This window comes from Somniosus microcephalus, chromosome 15 (genome assembly GCF_052327205.1).
Source record: "Somniosus microcephalus isolate GS21.2 chromosome 15, FLI_Smic_1.0, whole genome shotgun sequence".
Classification (NCBI taxonomy): domain Eukaryota; kingdom Metazoa; phylum Chordata; class Chondrichthyes; order Squaliformes; family Somniosidae; genus Somniosus; species Somniosus microcephalus.
In genome coordinates, this window is record NC_141001.1 from 110899806 (window position 1) to 110921767 (window position 21962).

The 21962-nt window shown below is 44.2% G+C and overlaps 1 protein-coding gene across 4 annotated transcripts in view; it reads right to left on the reverse strand.

Annotated features, from left to right (window-relative positions):
• The window catches only part of elp4 (elongator acetyltransferase complex subunit 4), a 275374-nt gene that overhangs the window by 13493 nt on the left and 239919 nt on the right, over nucleotides 1-21962 (reverse strand). Inside the window, exons 10-11 of one of the 4 annotated variants that reach the window (XR_015081043.1) lie at nucleotides 5183-5242; nucleotides 3617-3680 (exon numbers count right to left, since the gene is read on the reverse strand). The exons of 2 other annotated variants lie outside the window; for them this stretch is intronic. The gene's annotated coding sequence lies outside the window, so the exon portion shown is untranslated. The remainder of the gene's footprint in view (nucleotides 1-3616; nucleotides 3681-5182; nucleotides 5243-21962) is intronic. One more of the 4 variants, XR_015081042.1, reaches the window with a different exon arrangement.

The window sequence follows — 21962 nt, forward strand, 5'->3', positions numbered from 1 at the left end:
CCACCCCAGCCAGGTGATGTTAACATCAGTTAAAATCAAGATGTCCTTCTCCTCAGTGCAACTCCAACATCTACTGGTAAATGCAATTTTGTATATTGTGTGGTAAGAATGACATTAAGTCAGGCCTTCTCCTTTGTCATTGCACATATTATAGAGCTGACACGAAAAAATAAGAGGGGAGGGAAGATTTCAAAAAGTTGCAATAAGTGGGGTTGGACCCTAGTCTCCCCCTTCACCAAGTTGGAGAGCCTTACGAAGTGAAGGATAAAATAAAATAGAATGTTCAAACCTTGTGGAGCCGAATGATCACATTTTCAGTCCTGTGAACAGAGGCTGTGCAGAATGAAGAGGGCCTTACCCCAGGAGGGGGTAAGTTATTCTCCACATAACTTTTATTTAAATAATACACCAAGGACGAGGATGGAACCACAAATTTGGATTTTACGTGAATCCAAACCCTTCGGTTAAAAAACACATCATCCTTTTAGATGCGCTTAGATTTTGTAAAGCCGGGGTGAAAAATAGCCTTCGTAACCCATGCTGCTTATCTCAGTTTTGTGACAGACATTCTTAGGTCGGAGCTTCATAAAAAACCATAACTGCTTTTTGGCTTTCAAATAACCCTTGTTGGAAGTGAAGAGCTTTTACATCTACAGTAGCAATGGAAGGTAAAAGAACGCAATGGTGAAATCAGGAGAAAGGTGCATCCAGGTTTATTACTTAGAATAAGGTATTAAAGCAGCTCCAACATCATGTTAAGTCAAATGAGTTTGGACAGAACCCAAAGCACAAAAGCTTATCAACGCTCTAAGCTTCTCTAAAATGCCTGTTTCATACATCAATGGCCCAGAAATTCGGGTCGGGGGCTTCCCGCGGGTGGAAGCCCCCGACCTGCACTTACCTTGCGCGCCGGCAGTTGAGCTGTAGGGCCCCGTGGAATTCCGATCCGGGGCCTGGTCCAGCTGCCGGCGCGCAGTGCTTGTGTGTCCCAGGGGCGCAGTTAGTTCGATGCGTCCTCTGGGATCACGTGGGCCATGGGCAGCCAATCGGAGCAGGGAATGCTCCATTCATAAGTATTGACAGGAAGACCTGTCAAGACTTATAAATACTACAGCCCCAAAATAGCAGTAAGCCTTCAAATAATTTTTTTTTAAAATCACACTTTTTAAATAAACTATAAATTACATTAAATAACTATTTTAAACAATAATTTAAATTTTTGAAAAAAATAATTTTATATTCTAATGGGGCTAAAAATAAACTTACCTTGCTTTAAAGTATTTAAAAATAATAAACCTGTGGAAAAAATGTTTTAATTTTAATTAATTGACCACTTACCTTGTAAAAAGCAGGCCTTACGCCTGCTTTTTACATTTCTAAATTCTAAAGACTTACCCTCCCGGAGAAACCTGTAAAAAAAACGTAAGTTCAAAGCGCACGCGCAGACTCCCCCGCGCACGCGTTCGACCTCTGAACCCCTGCTTTCAGAGGAACGGAAGTGCCGGTTCCCCGCGCATGCGCAGTGCATGCAGGGAACCGGCACTTCCATCGGGCCCACGCGTGAGTACCCAGCGCGTACTCACCCGTGGAGACCTGAATTTCTGGGCCATTAAATTTAGATTACAAATTGCATGAATTCAGAGGATTCATATTTTAGTTTATCCAGTGAGGTTAAAGTGTCATGTCGGAATCATGCACCTAAAGTGACGTGTACAGGCACCATAATCTTCTCATGCATCTGAAAATCAGAGGTTATCTCCCCAAATGTCCAACTTTGCCATGGAATGCTGAAGACCGAGATGGTTTCAACAATGCAATATTTGGGTCAATGAGGACTAAAGGTATTATGGGAGAACAAAAATCCCACACACAATCGCAATCCCTTTTCAGGTACCACAAGGCAAACCACATGGCTCCCTGGCAGAGAATTGCCTAGAAATCATAATGAAATCTATTGCTGCAAATAATGAGTACTGTGGGCACGTTCCATTTAACAGCCAGGCAGAAAATTGAAGTATCCTACTCCAAAGGCAACAGTGAGACTTTAATTGGGGCAATGAGATCAGAGAACCAGAGTCTTTAAGGTCAAATACAAAACCACTAAGGCCACAATGCACTGGTTGATCTTGAGTCAGTCTGAGGAAAGCTGTAAGGTTCGTTGGCCATCTCAACTCCAGGCTGAGCAAGTACCATTTGCATTAAGTCTTTAAGCCCTGCATCCATCTACCAGGCAGACAATTGCTCCATTCCAGAGATGGGTTCGTCACTGGTGAGAGCAGAAAACAAGTACACCAAAAGAATATTACTCCTTAAATAGGAAGATGCCATGTTGCTCACTGGGCACAAAGGGGAAAAAAATTGTATTTAGCTGAAAGTGACTCGCAGTCAACAAAGAGAAACAAGTGTTTCTTTGAGCACAACTGTTGTATACTGCATTTCTTTTCCAATGCTGTCTTTTGTATCTTTCCATTAGTTACACAGAAATGCATTTGCTACAGCTAGTTCATTTATATTTTAACAATAAGAATTCTAATATAGCCCTCAAGGCACTTTTTCGACAAGCCATTTACAATACTGTAGCTGGAGAATAATAAAATAGCAGTAAAATAATAATGCAAAAAAACCCATAAATAACCTGAGTCCTTTACCTGGATGTGAACAATATGCTTAGGAATTTGTTGGTACACTATCAGAACTTGGAAACCTTTGCTAGAGAAACTCAGCGGAGCATGCATAAAACCCAATGCATTGATTACGCACCCGCATGGCGCACAAAGAATACTTTGGTGTGTTTTAAAAAATATATAAATCAATACACTGTATGTAATCTCACTGGTACCTGGTAGTCACACACTTCCATTTGAGGCTTCGACAGCCCAAAAGCACAGGGCCAAATTCTGTTATGCAGGTCGAAGGGCACACGACTGTGCTCCAGTTGTGGAGCTATGTGAATAGAAACATTTCCCAAACAGCCCTTTAGCAGTCTGCCTAATTCAAATGTTTTCAGCAGAACTGGCATTTACCCAGAGGTAACATGAAGACAGTAAGGCAATGTAAAACACTGCAGAAAATGCATATAAATGGTGCTTTCAGTTTTAATAGGTTGGGCTGAAATGCTGAAGCCCCACATTTTTTGACAGGATGCCTACACTAAGATTCCTGAGCTTCTGGCCGGTAAACTGAACATAATCCACAAATTGAAATGATCATATTCTAGCAAATTAATTGTACAAGCGCCATAAGTAGTTTTACTTCAAAAATTCCAGTTTGGCAATAAATCTCTGCCATTTAAACACACAAGGTTTTCCTTGTTAACAATCTTAATTTAAACTCAGAGGGAAAAAAAATAACTGATTCTTTTGGCTCATGTATTATGAAACAGTCCATAGATAATTTGCATGTGTAACGGGATTGCTGAACTATTATTTATTATTTAAAAGCTTTACTTCAGTTGCAGCAATTCATTTAATGTGAAAGTGTGCTGCCCTGAAAAGTTTAAAGTTTTGTAGGGAGTAGATGGAATGGCAAAGAGCACATTGGCCCTTTCACAGATAAGTTGGGATGAAGTCATGGTAGAGAGCACAGGTCTTTAGCTGATAAGCCGTGTGGTACTTACTGTTTGAGTGTAGATGGATGTAGATGGTGTAGGTACAGACGGATCTGCAGTGATGGTCTAGGCTCTGAAATTTTTTTCCGGGGGAAGCGGGGAGGAATGTGGGAGGGAAAAGAGATGATTGGTGCTAGATTTCGAGGACTGCGGCAGGGTAACATATCAGATCTGAAGGTAGTGGAAAAGATACCACTGTGTGATGTGTAACCTGTTATCTTGTCTTTTGCAGCATGCAGACTAGTGGATTTTAACCCGCAGTGATAAAAAACTGCATCCGCCAAATATGTAGCAACTTACATTTACTCGTAACAAATGACAATCGGAACTAGTAACACATGGGCTGCCTGAAACTGGTGGAACATCAAGAAATGCTGGCCTACTGCACAAAACTGAATCACATCTTAGCTACTACCACCGTACACCTTGGAAGGTCAAGATTAACAGAGGGATATTAACTGCATGCCCAAACACCTATGAATCCATAAACAGCTCTTCTGCTATTCACAACCTGTGGCACTAGGGAGAAATAGACAGGGAACTTTTCTGCAAACCATTTTCTCTACCTCCCCAACGAGATCCAGGAGATGCCAATAAACCTAATGACCCAGAAATTGCTGGAAAAATAACAGCGCATTCACAGCACCCGCCATTATTAGCGTGTAAAAAAACTCAGCAATCTGTGACGAGGAAGAGATGCGCCGTGAGTTGCGAATTGGCACAAATTGCTGGACGATTTGCGCCGCTCCACCATTAGCCTAGCAAAAACGGGAGCTCGCCCGCAACCGTCCTGTGAGTGTCAAGAAATTGCTGGAGTTGCGCCGTAGATACGAATCTCTCTGCAGATATTTAGGGCTGGTATTTCATGGTGTCAGGATCCTATTAATAATGTGATTTATGGTCCTGACATGCCACTCCACCTTGGAGGCCCAATAAGGGAAGAATTGAAACTGTGGAGTCTCACTCCTGCAGGTAGTAAATTGTTCCTAGAGGTTTTTTAAATTTAAAATGTAACACTTTTTTTCTTACTTTTCCTTTGTCGTTTATCTCTCGCTCTTAATCCAATCTTACTTTCCCTCTCTTTAGGTATCTAATTTGACCCTAATTCACCCCACTTCCTTCTCTATCGTTTGCTGTTTCTTTCTCTATCTTTAAATTTAATTGGTTAAGGAGATAAACCATTGGACTAGATGTTCATGTGGTCCCAGATGCCCCGTTGACCTCACCTCGCCGCTATCAGTTCCCATTTCCGGCAATTTGCGCCGCAAAAATAATACGATCTGAAAGGTGAGGGAAAAAGTCCAACTCATGGCGTTTGCCGCTCCAGCAATGTCTGGCTCAGTAGTTTCGAAGCATGAACTTGGCTGGTTGTTGAAATTGGGAATTAAACATGGGTTGCTTGGCTGGAAGCTCAATAATCTAGGACTTTGTTAACCAGGCTGTCCAATGAAACACCGTCAACGAGGTTAATAAAATGAGCATTCAGCACTGATTTTGTGCTGCTTAGTACAAATCTCAACTAAATCTACATTCAAAAGTTCATCCTGCAATTTCTGAACATTATATTGTACTTACTCAGTGAAAATGCTGCACTTTTACGAGAGGATAGCATCAGACATTAGAGGCTTTTCAACACTTGAAAGAAAAGAAAGAAAGACTTGCATTTATATAGCACCTTTCACGACCTCAGGCCGTCCCAAAGCGGTTTACAGCCAAATTAAGTACTTTACAAGTTGTAATGTAGGTAATGCTGCCAATTTGCGCACAGCAAGCTCCCACAAATAGCAATGCAATAATGACCAGATAATCTGTTTTTGTTATGTTGGTTGAGGGATAAATATTGGCCAGGACACCGGGGAGAACCCCCCCTGCTCTTCTTCGAAATAGTGCCATGGGGTCTTTTATGTCCACCTTTTACGAGGGCAGATGGGGCTTCGGTTTAACGTCTCATCCGCAAGGCAGCACCTCCGACAGTGCAGCACTCCCTCAGTACTGCACTGGGAGTGTCAGTCTAGATTTGTGTGCTCAAGTCCCTGGAGTGGACCCAGAGCTGAGTGCGCTACCAACTGAGCCACGACTGACACTTAATTGACACTTAACACTTGCAGTAGGAATGGAGGTAAGATCCAATGCGAGAGACTGTACCGGAAGATGTGACAATCATTGTTTCTCCAATTTCATGTAAATCCCATAAAAACATTAATTTTTGTAAAATCTAAAACAACGGGTAGGGAAGCTGGGTGGCAACAATGAATTAACAGACTGTTGTTTTATGGGTAGGTTCAAATAGGGGTCAGGCTGACCAAAAAAAAACCTTTCTATTTGTCTTGAAAGGGGCTCCACATGAAATGGGCTTCGGCAGTTTTGACTTCTTTCATAAAGGATGCAGCTTGTACAGCATACAATTGTCAAAAATGATCAGAAATAGAGATGTTGCACTGGTGTATTCAAGTGTGTTCTTTTTATTTAGGCTGGCTGCTCAAGAGGCGCAAAATCAAAATAACATCAGCAGTGCACTATTTCCATTTCCTACGGCAGCTACCTGTGTGGTCCCTAGCACTACATGGCATGGGGATGGTACAGTAAACTTTAACTTGCATGCCATACCTGATCTGGGTATCCTTGATAAAGGCCACTATTACCCATTTTGTGACAGTAGTTATGTTCTATCATCTCTTTAATAGCTTAACTGTTAATGAACAAGGACATTTTGAAATGTCATGTCCCCTGTTCTGCAGCGGTGTGAGCTAATAAATATGGCCCAGAAGTTGCTGGAATATTTTGAGGTTAAGAGTGTTATGCTTCCCCAGCACCCCACACCCCCATCTGCCCGCCCCCGAGGACATTAGAATGTAACTGATTAACGCCGGTGTTACGCTGAAACATTGCTACGCGCAAATTTCCTTGCTTGTTTGCGCTACTTCCAAGATACGCCCACCAGATTGTAAAACAGTCTGTGGTAGAGGTGTCGAATTCTTGTCTAGAATTACAGGGGCTAATGTACGATTGGCCAATTAACGTAGAGCAAATGGTGTTGGCAACTGGGATTGTTTTGGGGCAAAATCAGTTTGGTTCAGGACGGACGTGCTGGACCTGAACAGGGCAGGATCAGAGAGATTAGCTATGAATGCAGAGGAAGTATTTGATGCTCATTTAAATGAAAGAGGAGAAGGAATAGTATAGGATATTATTCATACAAAGAGAGAGGTTGGAGGATAGTCATTTGGAGGGGGAGAAAAATATTAGACAGAATGTCAACTTAGATGTAGTTATGAACATAAAGAAACTAAAATATAGCGAGGCAAATGTAAAAAAAAAATGTTAAGCGTGCCTACATCTCAGTACTGCATATATTCAGAAAAGATGTTTGAGTTGGAAGTGTAATTAGTGGAAGAACATTTTAAAACAGCAAGAAAGAAAGACTTTCATTTCTATAGCGCCTTTCACAACCTCAGGACGTCCCAACGTGCTTTGCAGCTAATGAAGTACTTTTGAAGTGCAGTCACTGTTGTAATGTAGGGAATGCCGCAGCCAATTTGCGCACAGCAAGGCCCCACAAACAGCAATGTGATAATGACCAGAAAATCTGTTTTTAGTGATGTTGATTAAGGGATAAATATTGGCCAGGATACCGGGAGAACCCCCTGCTCTTCTTCAAAATAGTGCCGTGGGATCTTTTACGTCCAGACAGGGCCTCGGTTTAACGTCTCATCCAAAAGACAGCACCTCTGACAATGCAGCGCTCCCCCAGCACTGCACTGGAGTGTCAGCTTAGATTTTTGTGCTCAAGTCTCTGGAGTGAGACTGTGAACCCACAACCTTCTGACTCTGAGGCGAGAGGGCTACCAACTGAGCCACGGCTGACACTAGAGGTTATTGAAACATGTCTCGTCTCATAAAATGAGAGTGAATTCAATATAGACAATGCAGAATGGTCAAAAGGATAGGAATGTCAAAAAAAAGAGGGGTGGCTTCAGGATAATTGGAGTGAAGGACACTGAACTGATAACCCAGGGAGGAAATGCAACCTCAAATAATCTGGCTCTTACTATCAGCACGTGTAGGATAGGATTAACAACAGAGGTCTTGACTATGGCATAGTGGTTAGCACTGTTGCCTCACAGCGCCAGGGACCTGGGTTCGAATCCGGCCTCGGGTGACTGTCTGTGTGGAGTTTGCACATTCTCCCCGTGTTTGCGTGGGTTTTCTCCGGGTGCTCCGGTTTCCTCCCACAGTCCAAAGATGTGCGGGATAGGTTGATTGGCTATGATAAAAATTGACCCTTAGTGTTAGGGGGATTAAATACGTGGGGTTACGGGGATAGGGTGGGATATGTGTTGGTGTAGGGGTTACGGGGATCGGGTGGGATATGTGTCGGTGCAGGCTCGATGGGCCGAAATGGCCTCTATCTGTACTGTGAGGTTTCTGTGATATACCCCCAGTGGAGGAAGGCAGACATAAGGAAGATGAACTTTAATACTGTTATAATATGCAGTTGGACAAAATAATGCATAACCTAAGTATGAAATGAATATATAACCTCTGCAAACACTGTTTGGATAATAAAAATGCCTGATATAACCTGATGGCTGGTGCAATAAATGGGCAGGCAAGAAAATGAGTCTGGCCAAGTGATGGGAGTGGGTGCAACACTTCAACCCCTGGGATGGCTAGGGCAGTGGAAGTAGAGCAAAATAAGGTGTTAGCAAGGCCATGAAAGTGACCCCTGGACACCATCCTCATAGCACAGATTTATAGCGTGTCTAGAAGGAGATGGAGGAAGAAGACTTAAGGGCGCAAGATAACTGTTGGACCTATGGTACATGTTGCCTGTAAGTGTCATTGCAGGAGACAGCCTAACTCTGCATCTGGCCATCTGTCTGTGTATTCAGCTTCACCTGGTCATTGTCAGCTCAGTGCACCTCTGCCTGTAAATGTGGGTGAGTGGGTAGTGGCAGGTGGGCGCAGGATGTCTCTGACAGTTCTCTATTGTTCCTCCTTCCTCCAAACAACAAGTAACATTAGGGAAATGGACATACCAAAAAATGGCTGTTCCACAGCATAAATGTGAAGTAAAATTATGCCAAATTGTGAAGATTGTTACATTGCCAAAAGTCAGAATAAAGACGTGCCCCTTCCTAGCTCAAGGTGTTAGCAGCAAAAATAGCTAGTATATGTAGCAACTATACTACTGGCAATAAATGAATAGCAACTGGAACAAGGTATTTGTGAATTGCCTTTGCCAAGTAAAAGGATATGGGTGGTCTTTTTTCATTTGCAAGAAAATAAAAGAAAGACTTGCATTTATATAGTGCCTTTCATGACTACCGGATGTCCCAAAGCACTACAGCCAATTAAGTACTTTTGAAGTATAGTCAATGTTGTAATGTAGGAAACGCACAGCAAGCTCCCACAAACAGAAAGAAAGACTTGCATTTATGTAACGCCTTTCACGACCACCGGACGTCTCAAAGCGCTTTACAGCCAATTAAGTACTTTTGGAGTGGAGTCACTGTTGTAATGTGGGATACGCGGCAGCCAATGTGCGCACAGCAAGCTCCCACAAATAGCAATGTGATAATGAGCAGAAAATCTGTTTTTGTTATGTTGAATGAGGGATAAATATTGGCCAGGACACTGGGGAGAACTCCCCCTGCTCCCTCTTCTTCGAAATAGTGCAATGGGATCTTTTACCTGAGAGAGCAGACGGGGCCTCGGTTTAACGTCTCATCCAAAAGACGGCACCTCGGACAGTGCTGCACTCCCTCAGCACTGCACTGGGAGTGTCAGCCTAGATTTTTGTGCTCAAGTCTCTGGAGTGGGACTTGAACCCACAACCTTCTGACTCAGAGGCAAGTGTGCTACCCACTGAGCCACAACTGACACTAACGTGATATACAAACAGCAATGTGATATAATCTTAGGTCTGCATTTGTTCTGGATTTCTTCAAAAAAAAACTTAACACACAAGTCATTTGAAACTCTTACAGATGCAGTGACACAGAAACAGGGGCAGGTTAGTAGTATTTTCAGGAATTTCTTTTTATTTGAAAAGGAAGCTGTTTTAAGCAGCATTTTGCAGTCCTTTGTTTTTGACAGTATTGGGGACCAGTGTAACTTCTTGTTTAAACCCCCCCCCCCCCCCCCCCCACATTTTATGCTTTACTTTCTTCCTCCTTTCTACTTAACACACTACTGCTACATTCAGCTGTTAGAAACTCCGGCACCCCAAGATGTAAAACACTTTAGCAATCACACAGCTCAAGGATTCTTAAAACCCACTGTGGGTGTCTTTTGTCAATCTTTGTTTACAGAGACATGCAAGAAACAAGGATATTCCCAGCATGGCCATTTTTAAAAAGGAAGATGCTGTCTGATGAGAGGAAGGCACTTACCAAGTTGTTTAAAATTGAATACAGAATTTTTTTAATGGATTTAAGTGATAATTTAACAATTAGAGATGCAGTAACACAAGGGCAAACAGAGGAACATCCAGTAAATGCCCTCCTATTATCCAGCACTCTGATCATCAGCTAGAAATTTCACAGAACAAAAGTCACATATGAGACATTGCCACTTGCCCAGTTTCTTTATTTCCATTTCATCTTCCTTTTCTTCATTAAAATTGCAGGATGTTTTGTTTGAATGTGGAGCTACATATGCCTGTTAGAAACTCCCCGGTGTTCACTGACTTCCTCAACATGATTGTAAGTGCTTCACAAAACTCCTCTCTCGACACTCTAAGGAACCACTGCCACCAGTCATTGCTGATAATTTCACATGTCCAAGTCTTTCTGCATCAACTGGTGCAGAGGATCTTATAACTGCACTTGGCTGGTACTGAAAGAAAAATACTATTATCTCAGCAAAGTACAGAGTGAAGAAGTAATGGTGCACTTCAATACCAATGTACACCCACAACTCAATAAGGGACAGCCAATTACAACCAGCCAGCATCAAAATAGATATATGAATAGACTTACTACATTAATGACTTGGATGAAGGGACCGAGTGTAAAGTAGCCAAGTTTGCGGATGATACAAAGATGGGTGGGAAAGCAAGTTGTGCAGAGGACTCAAAGAATCTGCAAAGGGATATAGACAGGCTAAGTGAGTGGGCAAACATTTGGCAGATGGAGTATAATGTGGGAAAGTGCGAGGTTATCCACATTGGCAGGAAAAATAAAAAAGCAAATTATTATTTAAATGGAGAGAGATTACAAAATGCTATAGTTCAGAGGGACCTGGGGGTCCTTGTGCATGAAACATAAAGAGTTAGCATGCAGGTACAGCAAGTAATCAAAAAGGCAAATGGAATGTTGGCCTTTATTGCAAGGGGGTTGGAGTATAAAAGCAGGGAAGTCCTGCTACAACTGAACAGGGTATTGGTGAGACCACACCTTGAGTACTGTGTACAGTTTTGGTCTCCTTATTTAAGGAAGGATATTACTTGCATTGGAGGCAGTTCAGAGGCGATTCACTAGGTTAATTCCAGAGATGAGGGGGTTGACTTATGAGGAAAGGTTGAGCAGGCTGGGCCTATACTCATTGGAATTTAGAAGAATCAGAGGTGATCTTATTGAAACATATAAGATACTGAGGGGGCTCGACAAGGTAGATGCAGAGAGGATGTTTCCCCTCGTGGGGAAATCTAGAACTCGGGGGCATAGTTTCAGAATAAAGGGTCGCCCTTTTAGAGCTGAGATGAGGAGGAATTTCTTCTCTCAGAGGGTCGTAAATCTGTGGAATTCTCTGCCCCAGAGAGCCGTGGAGGCTGGGTCATTAAATACATTTAAGGTGGAGATAGACAGATTTTTGCAAGATAAGGGAGTGAAGGGTTATGGGGAGCGGGCAGGGAAGTGGCTTTGAGCCCAAGATCAGCCATGATCTTATTGAATGGCAGAGCAGGCTCGAGGGGCCAAGTGGCCTATTCCTGCTCCTATTTCTTATGTTCTTAATGGGATTGGCCAGTGCTGCATTCCTAGACTATAAGGTCATCTGGGGCAGAGCCCATTGATTCAGTTACAGAGTGACTTTGAGAGAATCTAACCTATGGGGTGCCAGTTCTTTAGTCATGGGCATCTTGACTGGGCACTGGTTGAGTTCAATGATTCCTAAAATATATTGGCCTAGAAATTCACTAGCCTTAGCGCCGCTTTTGAGGCGCTAGAGGGACTAGCGCCAGAGTTATGGCCAGTTGAAAAATTCCCTGGGGCCCTAAAGCGGCGTTGCACCGGTAGCGCTGCGCCGGCACCGATGACGTCATCGGTGTGCGCAGCGTCCCGGTTGCCATGCCGACGGGCCCCAGCGCCGAAATTCAGTTGCGGCCGCCTCGCCCGTGGCAGCCGCAACTAAGACTCTGGCAACAGAGTCCAACATGTGTTTGCGCCGGCGCATTAAAGGCCCCGCGGCGGCCGGCCGCTTTCCCGCCGGCCGCCTGCCCGCAGCTCCCTCCCCGGACTTCTCCCCCCCCCCCCCCCCCGGAACAGATGCAAGCCCGGCACTTGTCCGAGGTGCCGGGCTCATTTTTAAACAGATTTGCGCGGGCCGCAGCCGGGTGCAGGCAGCTCCTCCTTAACGGAAGGAGGAGGCCTGCACTTCCCCAGCCTGCCGCACCGCATCGGGTGCCGCAGCGCCGGAATTGCGGCGCTAAACGGCAGTTAGCGCCCTTTTCCAGGCGCTAAGACCCTTCAGTAGCGCCGGCAGCCGTTTGGGCGCGGCGCTACTGAATTTTTGGCACGCGCAGGGGGACTTAGCGCCGGCACTAACTTCCGGCGCTAAAGCCCTGGCTAAGCCAAAACCCAATTTCTAGGCCATTAGGTCCTGGATGATGACTTCCCACACTACCATCAGTCTTGGCAGCTGCAGGCTGAAACACTAAGACATTGTGGTACAAACTCATATTGTGCTTCAAAGAACTGTATAATTTGTGAAAAGGCTTGTACCAGTTGATAGAATGTTTGAAGCCCAACAACAACTTGCATTTATATAGCAACTTTAACATAGTAAAACGTCCCAAGGCACTTCACAGGAGCGTTATCAAAGAAAATTTGACACCGAACCACACAAGGAGATATTAGGACAGATGACCAAAAGCTTGGTCAAAGAAGTAGGTTTTAAGGAGCGTCTTAAAGGAGGAGAGAGAGGTAGAGAGGCAGCGAGGGAATTCCAGAGTTTAGGGCCCAGGCAGCTGAAAGCATGGCTGTCAATGGTGGAGCAATTAAAATTGGGGGTGTGCAAGAGGCCAGGATTGTAGGAGTGCAGAGATCTTGGAGGGCTGCAGGAGGTTAGCGAGATAGGGAGGGGCGAGGCTATGGAGGAATTTGAAAACAATCCTTGGAGTGATGTCAGAAGCAAAAAACAATTACCCTCCCCTCCAAAATGGGGTGCCTGATTAATATTTCCCATCTTACTCTAAGGTTGCTGAAACCAATTGTAGTTCATCTGCTGCTGTTCTATCTGAGATTAGCACTGACAAGGATTCAAATCTTGGACATTCCTGGTGTTATGTGGCTTAGCTGCACTGGATAAATTCACAGAGTCACTTAGGAAGCAGATGTATTTCTTTGTATAATGTTGTTTTATGCATATTTCTATACACTACTTAATTTATACTGTCCTTTCAGTAACTTCCAAAATTGTAATCTATTTTAATTTTGGTGCAGAGATACTATTGTAATCACCAAAGAGTTAAAATCTGATAAACTGAATTGAAGTTATCGTAGAATCATAGAATAGTACAGCACAGAAGGAGGCCATTCGGCCCATCGAGTCTTTCGAAGAGCAATCCAGTTAGTCCCACTCCCCCGCTCTTTCCCCACATCCTTGCAATTTTTTCTCCTTCAAGTATTTATCCAATTCCCTTTTGAAATCTACTATTGAATCTGTTTCCACCACCCTATCAGGCAGTGCATTCCAAATCCTAACCACTCGCTGCGTAAAAAAGCTTTTCCTCATGTCGCCTCTTATTAAGGCGATTAAGTTAAAAATTAGTAAGTTTAAAAAAAATTCATTTATAGGATGTGGGTGTCGCTGGCGAGGCCAGCATTTATTGCCCATCCCTAGTTGCCCTTGAGAAGGTGGTGGTGAGCAGCCTTCTTGAACCGCTGCAGTCCGTGTGGTGAAGGTAGTCCCACAGTGCTGTTAGGGAGGGAGTTCCAGGATTTTGGCCCAGCGACGATCAAGGATCGGCGATATACTTCTAAGTCAGGACGATGTGTGACTTGAAGGGGAACTTGGAGGTGGTGCTGTTCCCATGCGCCTGCTGCTCTTGTCCTTCTAGGTGGTAGAGGTCACGGGTTTGGGAGGTGCTGCCGAAGAAGACTTGGCAAGTTGCTGCAGTGCATCTTATAGATGGTACACACTGCAGCCACGGTACGCCAGTGGTGGAGGGAGTGAATGTTTAAGGTGGTAGATGGGGTGCCAATCAAACGAGCTGCTTTGTCTGGATGGTGTCGAGCTTCTTAAGTGCTGTTGGAGCTGCACTCATCCAGGCAAGTGGAGAATATTCCAACACACTCCTTACTTGTGCCTTGGAGATGGTGGAAAGGCTTTGGGGAGTCAGAAGGTGAGACACTCGCTGCAGAATACCTAGTTTCTGACCTGCTCTTGTTGCCACAGTATTTATGTGGCTGGTCCAGTTAAGTTTCTGGTCAATGGTGACCCCTATGATGTTGATGGTGGGGGATGGTAATGCCGTTGAATGTCAAGCGGAGATGGTTAGACTCTCGCTTGTTGGAGATAGTCATTGCCTGGCACTTCTGTGGCGCGAATGTTACCTGCCACTTATCAGCCCAAGCCTGAACGTCGTCCAGGTCTTGTTGCATGCGGCCATGGACTGCTTCATTATCTTAGGAGTTGTGAATGGCGCTGAACACTGTGCAGTCATCAGCGAACATCCCCATTTCTGACCTTATGTTGGAGGGAAGGTGATTGATGAAGCAGCTGAAGATGGTTGGGCCTAGGACACTGCCCTGAGGAACTCCTGCAGTGATGTCCTGGGGCTGTGATGATTGACCTTCAACCACCACAACCATCTTCCTTTGTGCTAGGTATAACTCCAGCCAGTGGAGTGTTTTCCCCCTGATTCCCATTGACTTCAGTTTTACTAGGACTCCTTGATGCCAGACTCGGTCAAATGCTGCCTTGATGTCAAGGGCAGCCACTCTCACCTCACCTCTGGAATTCAGCTCCTTTGTCCATGTTTGGACCAAGGCTGTAATGAGGTCGGGAGCCGAGTGGTCTTGGAGGAACCCAAACTGGGCATCAGTGAGAAGGTTATTGGTGAGTAAGTGCCGCTTGATAGCACTGTCGATGACACCTTCCATCACTTTGCTGATGATTGAGAGTAGACTGACGGGGCAGTAATTGGCCGGGTTGGATTTGTCCTGCTTTTTGTGGACAGGACATACCTGGGCAGTTTTCCACATTGTTGAAAGGTTATAGCATTTGTACTTACCCTCAAATAATAGGCTTTCTTACAGCCCATACAGAAGGCATGTTAGATATTATAGCAAAATACCACAGCAACTGTTCTACAACAGTTTCTTTAGACTGTACTGAATCTTTCAACATAGTGTTTGGCAGAAAATGGAAATAAAATTACAGATACAATCTATTAAATCTACCTGTAAAGTGAAAATATGGGCGTATCCAGCAGCATACAGGGATAATGATTTGTAAAACGCACGCACCTTACTACATCCACCTTTCTACAACACTCGAGCAGCTGGGCAATTGTGTAAACGTAAAGCCACATTTCAACAGTTGCCATTTTACTGGCCAACACAAAGGCACGAATATCTCCATGAGACAGGCTTTCTATTAAGTAAAGATGTACCTCATTACCCATCTGGCTGTTTTCAGGTATATTATAACCCTGGTATGCTACTTTTGCCTACTGCTAGGCAGAAGTACCGTACTGTCAAATTTTTTGTCTTATAATATTCCTGTGAAGCGCCATGGGACATTTTACTACGTTAAAGGCGCTATATAAATACAAGTTGTTGTTGAAGTGGAACTGAAGTGATAAAACTTTGTTTCTGTCTATAACAGGCAGTGACAGGTTTGAAAGAATATTTGTTATTTTTTGCGTGTGTTAACAAAATTCTTATTAGATTTCTGACACATTGATGAACAGGGTCGTTTTTAAAACAAAGTTGATCCCGAGAGTTTAATCCGTTTTGGGATTTACAATGACAATGACTGGAGTTCCATTGAAAGAACTGTTAACTCAGGAGAATTTTTATCAAAACACTGTCTATACTTGAAATATTTTCAATCAAATGAATAAAACTTAAAAGAATGGAATCAGACAGCACAGAAGGCGGCCATTTGGCCCATCGTGCTTGTGGCAGCTCTTTGAAAGAGCTCTCCAATTAGTTCCCCTCCCCTGCTGGTTCCCCAGAGCCCAGCAAATTTCTCTTTTTCACATATTTATCCAATTCCCTTTTGAAAGTTACTACTGAATCTGCTTCCACCACCCATTCAGGTGGAGTATTCCAGATCGTAACAACTTGCGGCATGAAAAAAATTCTCCACATTTTCTCCCTGGATTTTTGCCAAATACCTTAAATCTGTGCTCTCTGGTTACCGACCCTCCTGCCAGTGGAAACAGTCTCTCCTTATTTACTCCATCAAAACTCTTCATATTTTTTAAATACAAAAAAATAAGGACTCACATTTAGAATATGATAAGAAGATTTTAATTTCCAGTTACGAGAGATTATGAAGCAACAACAACTTGCATTTAAATAATGCCTTTAAAGTAGAAAAACATCCCAAGGCATTTCACAGAGGTGTAAGGAAAAAAATCAGTTGTGGAAATGAAGCATTTCTTTCACCCTTCTTGCACACCTTTGAACAGTATAGATTTTTCAATGCATTGTATGCCACTTTTAGGCTTCAATTAAAAGTTGATTATACTAAGAGTGCCTTGTATCATTGTTTACCAATAACCACTGCATATGGCTACAGTGGTTCAGCTCCTGCTCACCTCAAAACAGCACAAGCAAAATGTCAAACTTAGTTACAGATGCAAAACAAAAATTGAAAGAAAGCCAGGCACTGATCTGGAGCCTGAAATTTACAAGCAGTTACAATCGCCCTCTTTTAAAAAAATTCATTCACGGGATGTGGGCGTTGCTGGCAAGGCCAGCATTTATTGCCCATCCCTAATTGCCCTTGAGAAGGTGGTTGTGAGCCGCCTTCTTGAGCCGCTGCTATCCGTGCGGTGAATATACTCCCACAGTGCTGTAAGGGAGGAAGTTCCAGGATTTTGACCCAGCAACGATGTAGGAACGGTGATATATTTCCAAGTCAGAATGGTGTGCGACTTGGAGGGGAACTTGGAGGTGGTGGTGTTCCCATGTGCCTGCTGCTCTTGTCCTTCTGGGTGGTAGAGGTTGTGGGTTTGGGAGGTGCTGTCGAAGAAGCCTTGGCGAGTTGCTGCAGTGCATCTTGTAGATGGTACACACTGCAGCCACGGTACGCCGGTGGTGGAGGGAGTGATTGTTTAAGGTGGTGGATGGGATGCCAATCAAACGAGCTGCTTTGTCCTGGTTGGTGTCGAGCCTCTTGAGTGTTGTTGGAGCTGCACGCATCCCATCCAGTCAAGTGGAGAGTATTCCATCACACTCCTTACTTGTGCCATGTAGATGGTGAAAAGGCTTTGGGGAGTCAGGAGGTGAGTCACTTGCTGCAGAATACCGAGCCACTGATCGGCTCTTGTAGCCAACAGTATTTATATGGCTGGTCTAGTTAAGTTTCTGGTCAATGGTGACCCCCAGGATATTGATGGAAGGGGATTTGACGATGGTAATGCCATTGAATGACAAGGGGAGGTGGTTAGACTCTCGCTTGTTGGAGATAGTCACTGTCTGGCACTTGTGTACCACGTATCAGCCCAAGCCTGAATGTTGTCGAAGTCTTGCTGCATGCAGGCATGGACTGCTTCATTATCTGAGGAGTTGTGAATGGAACTGAACACTGTGCAATCATCAGCGAACATCCCCACTTCTGGCCTTATGATGGGGGGAATGGCATTGATGAAGCAGCTGAAAATGGTTGGGCCGAGGACACTGCCCTGAGAAACTCCTACAGCGACATCCTAGGGCTGAGATGATTGGCCTCCAACAACCACAACCATCTTCCTTTTTGCTAGGTATGGCTCCAGCCAGTGGAGAGCTTTCCCCTTGATCCCTATTGACTTCAATTTTATGAGGACTCCTTGATGCCACACTCGGTTAAATACTGCCTTGATGCCAAGGGCAGTCACTCTCACGTCACCATTGGAATTCAGCTCTTTTGTCCATGTTTGGATCAAGGCTGTAGTGAGGTCTGGAGCCGAGTGGCCCTGGCGGAACCCAAACTGAGCATCGGTGAGCAGGTTATTGGTGAGTAAGTTCAGCTTGGTAGCACTGTCGATGACACCTTCCATCATTTTACTGATGATTGAGAGTAGGCTGATGGGTGGTAATTGGCCGGATTGGATTTAAGAACATAAGAACTAAGAAATAGGAGCAGGAGTAGGCCATACGGCCCCTCGAGCCTCCTCCGCCAATCAATAAGATCATGGCTGATCATCGACTTCAACTCCACTTTCCCGCCTGATCTCCATATCCCTTGATTCCCCGAGAGTCCAAAAATCTATCGATCTCAGCCTTGAATATACTCAAAGACTGAGCATCCACAGCCCTCTGGGGTAGAGAATTCCAAAGATTCAGAACCCTTTGCGTGCAGAAATTCCTCTTCATTTTGGTCTTAAATGGCCTACCCCTTATCCTGAGATCCTTAGTTCTAGACACTCCAGCCAGGGGAAACAACCTCTCAGCATCTACCCTGTCAATCCTCTTCAGAATCTTGTATGTTTCAATGAGATCACCTCTCATTCTTCTAAACTCCAGAGAGTATAGGCCCATTCTACACAATCTCTCATCATAGGACAGCCCTCTCATCCCAGAAATCAATCTAGTGAACCTTTGTTGCACCACCTCCAAGGTAAATATATCCTTCCTTAGATAAGGATACCAAAACTGTGCACAGTACTCCAGGTGTGGTCTCACCAAGGCCCTGTACAATTGTAGCAAGACTTCCTTACTCTTATACTCCAACCCCCTTGCAATAAAGGCCAACATGCCATTTGCCTTCCTTATTGCTTGGTGTCCCTGCATGCTAGCTTTCTGTGTTTCTTGCACGAAGATACCCAAATCTCTCTGAACACCAACATTTAAAAGTATCTCACTATTTAAAAAATATTCTGTTTTTCTATTCTTCCTACCAAAGTGAATAACCTCACATTTCCCTACATTATACTCCATCTGCCACCTTACTACCCACTCACTTAGTCTAACTATATCCCTTTGCAGACTCTTTGGCCGCGATTTTGCAAATGGATGTGGCTTGGGAGCAGGTCAGCTGGTTTCCGGCTTCCATTCCCGCCCCCAACTGTATCCGGCCCACGGATGTGATTTTACATCGATTGGCCTTGTTAAGCCCGCCCTGTGGGCTTGCCGGTCAATTTTTTTTTGACAGCTCATTTCTCAGTGTTTGACAGCATTGAGGTGCTGCAAACACTGGCAATGCCTGTTCACAGGTGAGCTCTTGCACTCAGGCTCTCCAATGACTCCCTCCATAGGCTAGAACAGATGGCAGCTGCAGGTGAGGTTAAAGAAGCGATCTGTCACTGGTGTGCGAGGTTCTCCCAATGAGGTAAGGCTAGACAACCAATTCAAAACTTATTACCTACAGGAAAGTGTAAATGCATTAAAAATGATTTTCCAAACATTTTCTTAACTCTGAAACTCACCAGTGCACCATTGGATCCTTCACACCACTTCTGCAACTGTCATCAATGCAGAAACATTACAGCAGACTCACAACACGCCACACTTACCTGGCGTGGTGTCCGGACATCAGGAAACCCGAGGCAGAAGTGGCAAAATTGAAAAAGAGCCTGTTAACAAGTATCAAGTACCTGTTAACAGGCAGGTAAGTGGCTATAATCCTCTTCCCGCCGCTAGGTGTCGGGTCCATGTGCAATTCGGGGACCCGACACTTGGGAAGATTGATTGGAGGCGGGTTGACAGCAGGTTTCCTACCCGCTGTCAATCTTTGTGATTTTGACAGCAGTCCCGCCTCCAATCCCGCATTCTGAGGACCGGCAAAATTCCGGCCTATGTGTTTCTCAGCTTACTGTCCCACCTAGCTTTATATCGTCAGCAAACTTGGATACATTACACTCAGTCCCTTCATCTAGGTCATTAATATAGAATGTAAATAGCTGAGGCCCCAGCACTGATCCTTGCAGCACCCCACTAGTTACAGCCTGCCAACCTGAAAAAGACCCGCTTATCCCTACTCTCTGTTTTTTGTCCGTTAACCAATCCTCTATCCATGCTACTAAATTACCCCCAACCCCATGAGCCCTTGTGTAATAACCTTTTATGTGGCACCTTATCGAAAGGCTTTTGGAAATCCAAATATACTACATCCACTGGTTCCCCTTTATCTACCCTGCTAGTTACATCCTCAAAAAACTCTAATAAATTTGTCAAACACGATTTCCCCTTCATAAAACCATGTTGACTCTGCCTAATCATATTATGATTTTCTAAGTGCCCTGATACCACTTCCTTAACAATGGATTCCAGCATTTTCCCACGACTGAGATCAGGCTAACTGGTCTGTAGTTCCCTGTTTTTGCTCTCCCTCCTTTCTTGAATAGCGGTGTTACATTTGTCCTGCTTTTTGTGGACAGGACATACCTCGGCAATTTTCCACTTTGTCGGGTAAATGCCAGTGTTGTTGCTGTGCTGGAACAGCTTGGTTAGAGGCGCGGCTAGTTCTGGAGCACAAGTCTTCAGCGCTACAGCCATAGCCTTTGCAGCATCCAGTGCGCTCAGCCGTTTCTTGATATCACGTGGAGTGAATCGAACTGGCTGAAGACTGGCTTCTGTGATGGTGGGGACCTCAGGAGGAGGCTGAGATGGATCATCCACTCGGTACTTCTTGTTGACCTCAGGAGTTTACAAGCAGATCTGATTGCCTGGATTTGTCCACTTACATCACATTCCCATGGGAAGTGCTTAAGTGGTGGCCTTATGGGGACAGGCGGGGTTTGCAGCTAAGCATCTTAATTGTGCTGCAGACTACCTTCAGCAACGCCACGGGATGTCCACTGGTATTTAGAAATAGTTCCAGTAATAGATCACTTTTTATTCAGCATTTGCTCTGCATTTCAGTTCCCACTGAGATAAAGATATGCTATCAGCCTGAGATTTCAGAACACCTGTTGAGAAGCAACTTTCATTGTAGAACTCCCTTCATCAGTTGCAAGTGCTTCTCTCCCTATTTGGTTGTAAATAGCAACACAGAGTTTGAATATTCTGATGTTGCTGATTAGGTGTTGTGCAGTTAATACTAGTTGTCTTGTGCGTGATGCCTAATAATTTCTAAGATATTGTATATCCCAGGTGTATGAATGTCATCTCTGTGGATTCACAAAGCTTCAAAATGAGTGGCAAAGTACCTTAGTCACTTTGGCAAACACCGTCACAAGTCAAGCAATCTTTCCCCGTGAGATAGGGATTCTCATGTGCACATCACTTTCCCTTAATGAATTCCATCTAAAATTATCTTCTCAAGTATGGAAGCAGCACAGGCAGGTGGCAGCAACACCAGATTTGACCTGTCGAATACTGCTTTTCCTTTGAAAATTGCACTGTAGGTTTAAAAAAACTAAAAAAATGTAATTTTGTTAATGAAAACATAAAAAAATATAAATAATCTGAAAATTGTGCAATTTTCCCCAATGCAGATTCACACAGAACTTTGTGAATTTGCTGGTACCATTCACAGTTGGGGAGGGTTAACAAGGCAAGGGAAATACACAATACATGGTAGGATACTGAGAAGTGTAGAAGAACAGAGGGACCTTGGAGTGCATGTCCACAGATCCCTGAAGGTCGCAGGACAGGTAGATAAGGTGGTTAGGAAGGCATACACTTTCCTTTATTAGTCGAGGCATAGAATATAAGAGCAGGGAGATTATGCTTGAACTGTATAAAACACTAGTTAGGCTACAGCTAGAGTATAGCTCACAGTTCTGGTCACTACATTACAGGGAATATGTGACTGCATTAGAGAGGGCACAGAGGAGATTTACAAGGATGTTGCCAGGACTGGAGAATTTTAGCTATTCTCCAAAGATTGGATAGGCTGGGGTTGTTTTCTTTGGAGCAGAGGAGGCTGAGGGGAGACTTAATTGAGGTGTATACAATTATGAGGGGCCTAGATAGAGTGGATAGGAAGGACCTATTTCCCTTAGCTGAGAGGTCAATAACCAGGGGGCATAGAT